The 9,218-nt window shown below is 43.8% G+C and overlaps 1 pseudogene across 1 annotated transcript; it reads left to right on the top strand.

The window, feature by feature from the left end:
- The first annotated feature begins 1,893 nt into the window (after positions 1–1,893).
- Positions 1,894–9,013, top strand: LOC149352209 (uncharacterized; annotated as a pseudogene). Its single transcript, XR_016290705.1, has 4 exons — positions 1,894–2,025; positions 2,675–2,860; positions 5,762–6,542; positions 8,518–9,013. The product of XR_016290705.1 is annotated as an uncharacterized LOC149352209 (transcript).
- Positions 9,014–9,218: the final 205 nt, after the last annotated feature.

The following is a 9,218-nucleotide window of genomic DNA, read 5'->3' as shown; positions in this document are numbered from 1 at the left end:
AAACCTTTGTACAACATGTTAAAGGAAACCCCCCCCCCCACCCCCCTTTTTTTTTTCTTTGAATGCCACTTGCCAGTGGGAATAAAATGCTGCTGCTTCGGGAAGTTTATTTCTGACCCTCCACAAGGGTTCCTTTCTGTATATCACCCTGTGGCTAACAAGCAGCCATGTCAGTATGAAGGCTAAACCGATTTTGTAAGAGTTTCCAGTCTAGTTGCTTTGCTCAGTGACCACACCACAGCAGGGAAGCATCCATGCACAATGCTGCTAAACTAGCAATACAGCAGGACCTCTTGTCTCTCATCACTAAAAGCAGGCTGAGTTGTGATGTCCTCCAGCAGTCTCTTATTCTGTGCCACTTCAACACAAACTGGCGCAATCAGCACAAGTGCAGAGCTGAATTGAGAATCAATAATTATGGACACATTAGACCATATGAGACCAGGAGAGAATGTCGTCACTTTTGCCAGGTTGTGTTGTTGTAAGCAGACACATACTTAAAGCTGCCATACTTAAAGCTGCCATACTTAAAGCTGCCATAAAGACACATACTGCCCTGGAAGAAGTGAAACAAGTTCAAATATGTGTCTCATTAGCCTACTGAATGTACTGACGAGGGTGGACAATTAACAGCAACAATGTAGTAAGCATGATCGCTTTCTCGATTGTGACACATAGATACTGCATAGCAATACCCCAGCTGGGAATTAAAATCACCTATTAATAAAGAAGAGAAAAATTTTCCAGCTCTCACCTTGTTTACACAAAGATGCCAAAAATGTTGCCTACCATAGTGCACCTTTAGCAATCTATTTAATGCCAAAAATTTATTCAGGCCTGTAATGTCAGGAGATAGCTTTCTTTAACACAACAAGTTAGTGACAAATATTTGTTCTGTGCACTACAAAAGCAATATGCCCTAAACTTTTTCAGCCAATTATTAGAAAACTACAATGTAGCACATCCACCTAGCAGGCAGTGAGCATAAATATGTGAACAAGCATATCTGGCTTGCATGGCTGAAGGCCCAACTGAAAACGAGTCCTTTCATAAAATGCTAGGATGACCTAATACAGCATGAAAATTTTGTCAGTGAAGTGGCCAGAAAGTTTTAATGCATGAGGAATGTTTTTGATGCCAAAAATGCAGTCTTGATTATAGGTGATACAGCCATCACCTGAACAGAGGCCACGGAAATGGTAACTTTAAAAAATATTTGCGCTGGAAAGGAATATTGCATGGCCACCAAACTTAGAGAACATACAGTACAAGCATGTTTTTGGTAAAAAAAAAAAAAAAAAATTAGGAGTTAACAGTGGAGTATTTTTGGAACACTTTGATAAAAACTTGCAACGGTGCTGATGACAATGTGTTGAGAGTTCTTTTAGTTTTATTTTGCACATTTAGCTGTCTTATTTTCTTGGTGAGATGAAAGTGGACAGCTAGTAGCGGTACAAAAAAGTTAGATTATTCAGGCACCTAACCCTCTGTTCTATAGAACAAAAAATCTCACCTGACAATACCCATCTCTCATTTTATTGTCCTTCCTACCACACAAAAATATTTTGTTTTCATTGAAAATATGCTCTTCGTCCACATAACAGTAATCCATTGATGCAGGAAAACTTCAATTTGCTCTCAGTGTCTCATAAAGGCGATAATTTGTTTTGCAACACAAACTATGCTTTCATGTTATGCCATACTAAACCATCAAAACCCGCTTTTTATGCAGGGGTTGATGTGAAGGTGCACTCAGAGGGAGGGGCAGGAAGCTGGGCAGTTCTCCTGGTAACTCCAATCACGAGGCGTGCCCAGCTGCTTGAATAATCCTCTGAAGTCATCTTCGTTGATTCCACGACGTCATGTGACTCAACAAGAAGCAGCGTGACAGTTATGCTGACAGCGACATCAGCTGGTGCTGTACCCATAGCAGTCATTGTGCACAGCAGCCAGACTACTCAGGGCTAATCAGCTGGCTTCGAGCTCCTGAAGCACAACTACCCCTTTTGCTTTGGAGGCTGCGAGGTGGGCACAGGAAAATTGCAAATCATACTTACTGCATGTTGTTTGAAAGAATGCCAGGTAATTGCAGATTACATGAGTTAGGCAACATTGGTTCAGAATATGGGTCTGCTCCAGCCTGTACTTTCTGCAAGCTCCAAGAGGCACTTCTTAACAATATAAGCATTGGCTACAAGCCACGCCTACAACTTTTAAGCTTCAACAGTTTGCTGCAAGAGGAGGTGTGACACTCTGCAAACCTCAAAATCTTGGACTTTTCATCTTGTTTGATAAACAAAAAATCTGAGTTAATGCAAGCCCATACCAATGCTGCCTAAACTCCTGCTTGCCCAACCTGTCAGGTCAGTAGCAGTCGATTTCATTTAAAATTTGAGCCACAAATGAACAAGCTGTAGAGCTGAAGTGTCTAACATGTGAACTACACTGTGTAAATGTCACTTTTACATTTAAATATCAAGCTGGATATAGATTATGCATGCACAGAGTTAGGGCCCTTTCAGTAATTCCATCAAAACCGAAGTGAAAAATATCATCATAGCAACACAGGGTAATGTAGCAAGGTTATCAACTTATCCGGCACCCGCATACATCTGTCATGGGAATGACTTAGCTGTTGCACAGCTGTCAGTATGCGGCTATTTCTTGTCTGCAGGCACCAGAGACTTTCATGACTGACAACAGTGCTGCTGAGAAAGCAGCAATTCTTGACAACTGGCCAGAAGCCAGGCAGCTCCTATGCCACTTTCATGTGGCACAGGCTGAGTGGCGGTGGCTGACGCTTGCCAAGCACGGTGTCAGCCCAAGTGAAAGGAAGTCATTGATGGCCATTTTTCAAAAGGTATGGAATTTATTCATAATCATTGATCTAAAATTTGAATGCATACAGAAACAGCAGTGAGTGAATGATTCAGAAGAAAAAGTTTTACGGTTTTATGGGGGTTTAATGTCCCAAAGTGACTCGAGACTATAAGGGATGCCACAGTGAAAGGCTCAGAAAATTTCGGCCACCTGGGGTTCTTTAACATGCACTAACATTGCACAGTACACAGGCCTCTGGAATTTCGCCTCCATCTAAATTTGGTCACCGCGGCCGGGATCGAACCCACATCTGATGGTTGGGTCAGCAGCCAAGCACCGTAACCGTGAGCCACAGCGGTGGCAAGGCCAGGTACTGTGCCACTGATACTACGTCACAGGACGATGTCTCACAAGTCGCATAGTGCATGCATGCTGTGCAGGCCTATGGTATTTGGTTGAAGAATGGGTGCTATAGCATGTCCAGTGCATGACGACACAGCCAATGCATTGACCACTTGTGTTTCAGTTTGTAGGCATCATACACACACTTAAGTAATTGCAAAAAGTACAGCCAAACACAGCAGAGCTTTTGCCTCTCAGTTCAGCATATGAAAGATGCAATAAAAAAAATTGTGGGGCTACTTATGCAGCACAGTAGCGGCAGCATAAGTATCAGCGACAAGCAAGCATAACAAAGACCATTTGCAACTGTGGCGAGAGACAATAATACTGTTCAGATAAGGAGCTGTACTACATAACCTCATGATCGTAGACAGCGGTATACAGTCGAGCCCACTTATAATGACCTTGACGGTCATGTGGATTGGGTTCGTTAAATCCAAAGTTTGTAGTCAGTGGACTTGCCCCATTACAGCTCAAAAATACAGCCAGAGAAAAGTGAAAGTTATTTCTTTAAAAGGTCTGCTGTGCATGCCTGTTTCTTCGAAGCAGACCCTATCAAACCTCTTTCTAAGCTCTCCAGAACGGTCATGTGCTCGTGGCCAAGCCCTAAGCAGCAGACGAGCTGTTTCAATGACGTGGTAATACCGTTAGTAAATGAGGCGCTCACGGCAACTGGTGAAAGCCCTCGTCTTCAATCCTCAAAAACGTTGTCAGGGTGCAGCGACAAAGCTACTGCAGCGCATGAGCACTCATAATGTACAGTATACACGACCCTTCTGTAAAGCTCTCAAGTAATGCATAAAGCTCCAAATAAAGCTATAGCTTGCCGTGACTACTAGGGTCTTGAAGCAATCTTTCCACCAGAATACAGTCGAATAGGCCTATAAACTAGATGGGAAATAGCACCTTACCAAAAAACAATGGCTGCTACTTTCAATCATACGGCGCACACTGTTCGAGAGCTCTAAACAAGGGTGACACAAGCTATCTGCTGTCTACGAATTGCCTGGACGCGGCAGCCGCGCAGAGACAGCCGCGCAGTCACGAGGTATGCCTGCAAGGCATACCTCGTGACTGGTATTCAAGCTTCTCAAATCGCTGTTATTGACTAGGCACCGGCCATGTGCAGCAGTTTGCTTCCAACACTGCCCCTGTCTAGAGCTTACCATGCTTCTGTTTCCACTTTAAATGCTTTACCCAACAGGCGTGCACGCAAGCACTGACTGACCCTGTAGCCTGTTGGAGCACACCTGGCCGGTAGTTTAAGTTCCAAATCCACTTTTTTTATTTATTTATTTGGGGGGAGGAAGGGGGAGGGAGAGACAGCTACATTTTCTTTGGGAGATCACAGTAGCGGGGAGGCTGTGGGAGTGAGATTACAGCGCCTCCTTGTTAGTTATAACAGAGTTATATAGCCAAGGTTGTTCGTTTTATCTAAGATGCAATGTCATAGCCCTAATAGATTTTTTGACGGTAGCTCTACCTCATTTGTAATAACTGTTAGTTATAACTGCAGTCGTTATAGGTGGGCTAGATTGTATTCATGATTTGTGAATTAATGGAAAACTTGAACAGATGGCTGGCATCAAATTATCCATAAAAACCAGCAAATCTGGAAAAGAGAGCCTTGAAATGATTCAGTAGGCCTGTTAGGGTTATGTCTCCAGGTGCTGCAAAATGGCACAGTAGCAGGTGGAACTGATTCTTCGTCCTTCTGGTGTCAGTTTTTTTTTACACAATCCCACTGATGCCAAGGAAAGTCCTGAACATGCACTTGACTTTACACCTGTCTCACCATTCACGGCAAGTATGGACTCTGCCCAGAGAAGATGGCTGCTTTCTCTCAGAGTCCTAAGTGTAACACCAGGTAGCCCCAGCAGTGACCTGGAACAAAAAGTTTGTACATTTATGACAACCCTATGTGGCTCCATGCAGATGTCAATGCACTCCCTCCCAGTTCTGAAGAGTGGCCAGAATCTGGATCACAAATATGGCAATAAAATGACCCATAACAAGAGTTAAAATCTGCTGCCGTGCTTGTAACCAATTCAAGAAGTTGAATTTTGGTAACAGTGTTTCGTAGAGGTCTTGCAATCCTGCATGAATGCTTGCTCCATCATTGCCAAGGCCTTCATGAAACTTTTCCTAATGTGTGCCCAAAATTAACGCACCTGTTCATTCTTCCTGGGATCTGTAGCCCAAATTGACAAACTCAACGTACGTTTGAATAATTGTAGCAATTTTGCTCTTGTTCATAATTGAGTGAAGTTTTTACTATCCCGTTGAAGCTATACTAGTGTTTCCTCCTGCTGCTGGACTGCAATACAGCAACCGCTCTTGAGATGGCAGCACCAGTGATGAAAATTTTGGACAGTGACTAATAATAAAGCTAAGCTCTTAGACTGCATGTAAATGTTTGGAATGCACTTCTTATAACTTGGTTCATAACTGAAATATGAAGTTTTTTATGTACTACGCTAGTGTTTAAGTGCTTCTGATCGGCGCTATTCCTTTTTTTCTTTTTCTGGCAACCCTGCAGATCATGCACGCTGATAGTAGAGAGGCACTAGAGGCCACCAAGCAAGACCTTCGCTCCCAAAAGCACGAGGGCTTCATCACCCTCACTGAAGCGCTACTGGAGAAGGAAGAAGAATGGGTGCTGCTCTTCCGACTGTCAGCAAAGACACGGGGCCACAGCACCAACAACTATTCAGAGGCCTCGATTAGGGTCCTGAAAGACATAATCCTGCATAGAACTAAAGCATTTAATGTTGTGGCCCTAGCTGAGTTCCTCTCAGTTGTGTGGGAAAAGTATTTCTTGCACAGAATACTTGACCATGCCCACTCACTGGGCACATGCTGCAATATGAGAGGCTTCTGAAGAAACTGCCAGAAGGTACCGAAAACAACATCAGGTGTGACGGAGATGGGCATTATGTCGCCCCAAGTGGCAGTCCAGAGAGCAAGTTTTACACGGTGTACTCTGACATCAGCCTGTGCACCTGCAGCTCTGGACAGCAGGGTGCATTTTGTAAACACCAGGCACTCGTGCACAAAGTGTTTGGTTGGATCTTCCCAAATGCACCTCTGCTGACTAGAGAAGGTCGCTACAACCTTGGAAAGCTTGCGCTCGGAGACAACTGCCCCGGCATTGATTTCTTCGAAGGCCTCCATGAGAAGACACAAGCGCTGCAAAATGCTGTGTGCGGCGAGGCTCCCACCGATGTTCTTGGAACACTCCCTCCACCTCAACAGCTGCAACTACCCAGTACAGCCCTCCAGAAAGTAGGGAAACCTCCAGTGCTCAACCACTGAACCAGGTTTGCTATGGCGCTATACATTTGCAAGACAAATTACGGCAACTCTATGTTAGCCGGAGTCATTATAAACCATAGTCATTGATGACAAGTGACTACCGTATTTTCTGGTGTATAAGACGCACCCGCCATATATGCAAGCTGTCATTGAAAAAGTTCGTATATAAGACTCACCAGTGTATAAGGCGCACCCCAGTTTACCCAGTTAGGCTAGTGAGGCTTAATTAAACCCGCTTGCGTGACCATCGCGATATGCACCGTACCTGTGAGAAATTCTTAACCAACGCTAAGTGATTGAAAAAGGCAACACTCACGTCATACCCGCCCACGTTTTAGCAAAAAAGAAAGAAAAAACGAATGAGCTCCCCATGAGTACATCTTGTCTTGTCTTGACAATGGCGAGAAGTGCGATTGTCGCCATCTTTTGGCACTTCTCATTACTTTTGCTTGGGGCCTCCGAAACAGCCGCACGTTTGTGCTCCCGAAGACGTCATCCCTGCCGTTTCATGATAAAGTTCACCTAAAAAAAAGTTCCGCAAGGCGGTTCCGGTATTTAAGCATTGACCGTGTTACAACCGCGTTACTGGTAGTGATATTTTTTCGGTGAAAAAAGCTTGAGCATGAACCCGAGTAATCTCTGAACTCGGAAGAAAAAAAAAAACGAAAAATTCGCATATAAGACGCACCCTTGTATAGGACGCACCAGCAAGATTTTTGAAAAAAAAAAGCCGCATCTTATATACCGGAAAATACGGTACATTTTTTGTGGTGGAGAATTTAAAATTCTGTGAAATCATAAAGAAAAATGTGCAACATTTTGCAGGAAACATAACACACAAAATAAATACACGTTTATTTCTAAAAAAACCCTTGTACTTCAAATGTACCTTCAGTAAAATAGCATGTGCTGGTTGTAGTTCACCATCAGGTAATACTTGGTATTCCCTCCACCTGAAGAATGGTGCTTGTTTGACACAATGTCTCCCAGTGACTGATTTATCTCTCTAAGTCTGCCATGGTGCACAATCCTACACATGCTGTTGTGACCATGCATGCAAGCCAGGCACAGCCGTGCATTAGTCTGGCCTCGGACTTCCCTCACTCATCAATGTAAAGCCTGGTACCATAGAAGATAAAAACCCAAGAATGGATGTTGAGCATTGTTCGAAACTAGAAACTTTTTGTCACTACCATTAATGCTTCTTTCGAAAGATGACAGTATCATGACTTTTCCTATACAGGACTGTGAACACGTTGCCACTACAGCCGCCAAGCTCGACACGTTCACTTGCTTATGTATATGCAGAGGTCTAGCATGTCACAGCATCACCAAAACTGTGCAACAATAGGCTGGCTTTCATGGGAATTAAAAAAAAAACAATCACATTTTTATCATTCTCTAGCTCCGATTGGTGTCTGCAATAACAAAAAACTAAATTGTGGTTACTAACAAGAATTCTGCAGAAATTCTTAATTATGAAATTTTCCCCCCAAAGCAAGCGGACCTAACAACAGTTCATGCATATTTTAGACCATGGAGGAAGTAAATTTAAATTTAGTGGAGAGGCCCAGATGCCACTGTTTGTGAAGCCACCCCATGATCAGACGATGTGCTTGCACCATCTGCATGGCTCATCATCCTCCTCTCACATGCCTCTCTGTTGCCTACAGCAGCAACAGCCTACACACGCCGAATGGCACGCTGCCTCTTAGCAACCATGATTCTGTAGCTACTGGCACCATAAAGAAGGTTTATGAATAATATGTTACTTCTACCACATATGCATCACAAAACTTCGCTCATTTTTCGATGGAAGAAAGCTTAACAAACTGTGTCATGCCAGTATCTTTGACAAGTATCAGAATCACACAGCTCAGCTTCCTCTTTGCATGCAACAGATTATAACAATCAGCCCATGGGTAGGCAAACAGCAGCCTTTAAGCAAAAAACTGTTAGTTTATTTTGTGTGTGTTTCAGGAACTGGAGGAAGACCCTTTTGAAGCCCTCATAGACGCCTTTCGGCACCTAAAGGCTGAAGTTAACAACAACCAGACATGCATGAAGCACACAGCCAGACTTGCGAAAAAACTGAAAAGCCTTCCAAACAAGCAGAGCTTTGTCACAGCACTAATAAACATGTCAGCTGCAGTCTGCAGGGTTTCAAGGTGCCGAGGCAAGATAAGCGTGCAGCCAACAAGCATCGCAAGGAGACGACCTGGCCTGCACAAAGGCTCGAAACGTGTCCCACCAGGCAGGCCATCAAAGAAGGCCAAGCGCAGTTATTCGCTGTGTCGCAGTGTGGCAGACAATGTCCCAGCTGCAAAGTGACTGTCGACTGCTACGTCAGTCTGAGTGTGCCTGTGCGTGTGTCACATATATTAGGAAATTGGAAATAGAAGCATGAACTAAAATCTGGAAAAGAAGAATGGGATGGTGATAAGCATGACGTGTATTAATCCCAGAATAAAGAAAATGAAGAAGAAGTATTTGGTGAGGTGGGAAGAGTTGATTGGTGGAGAAGATTTGATTTGATTTGATTTGATTTATTGGGGTTTAACGTCCCAAAGCGACTCAAGCCACGCCGTAGTGAAGGGCTGCGGAAATTTCGACCACCTGGTGCTCTTTAACGTGCACTGACATCGCACAGCACACGGGCCTCTAGAATTTTGCCTCCATCG

This window comes from Amblyomma mixtum, chromosome 3, assembly GCF_055824585.1.
Source record: "Amblyomma mixtum isolate Tamu chromosome 3, ASM5582458v1, whole genome shotgun sequence".
NCBI lineage: Eukaryota > Metazoa > Arthropoda > Arachnida > Ixodida > Ixodidae > Amblyomma > Amblyomma mixtum.
This window is presented reverse-complemented; position numbering and strand designations above follow the sequence as displayed.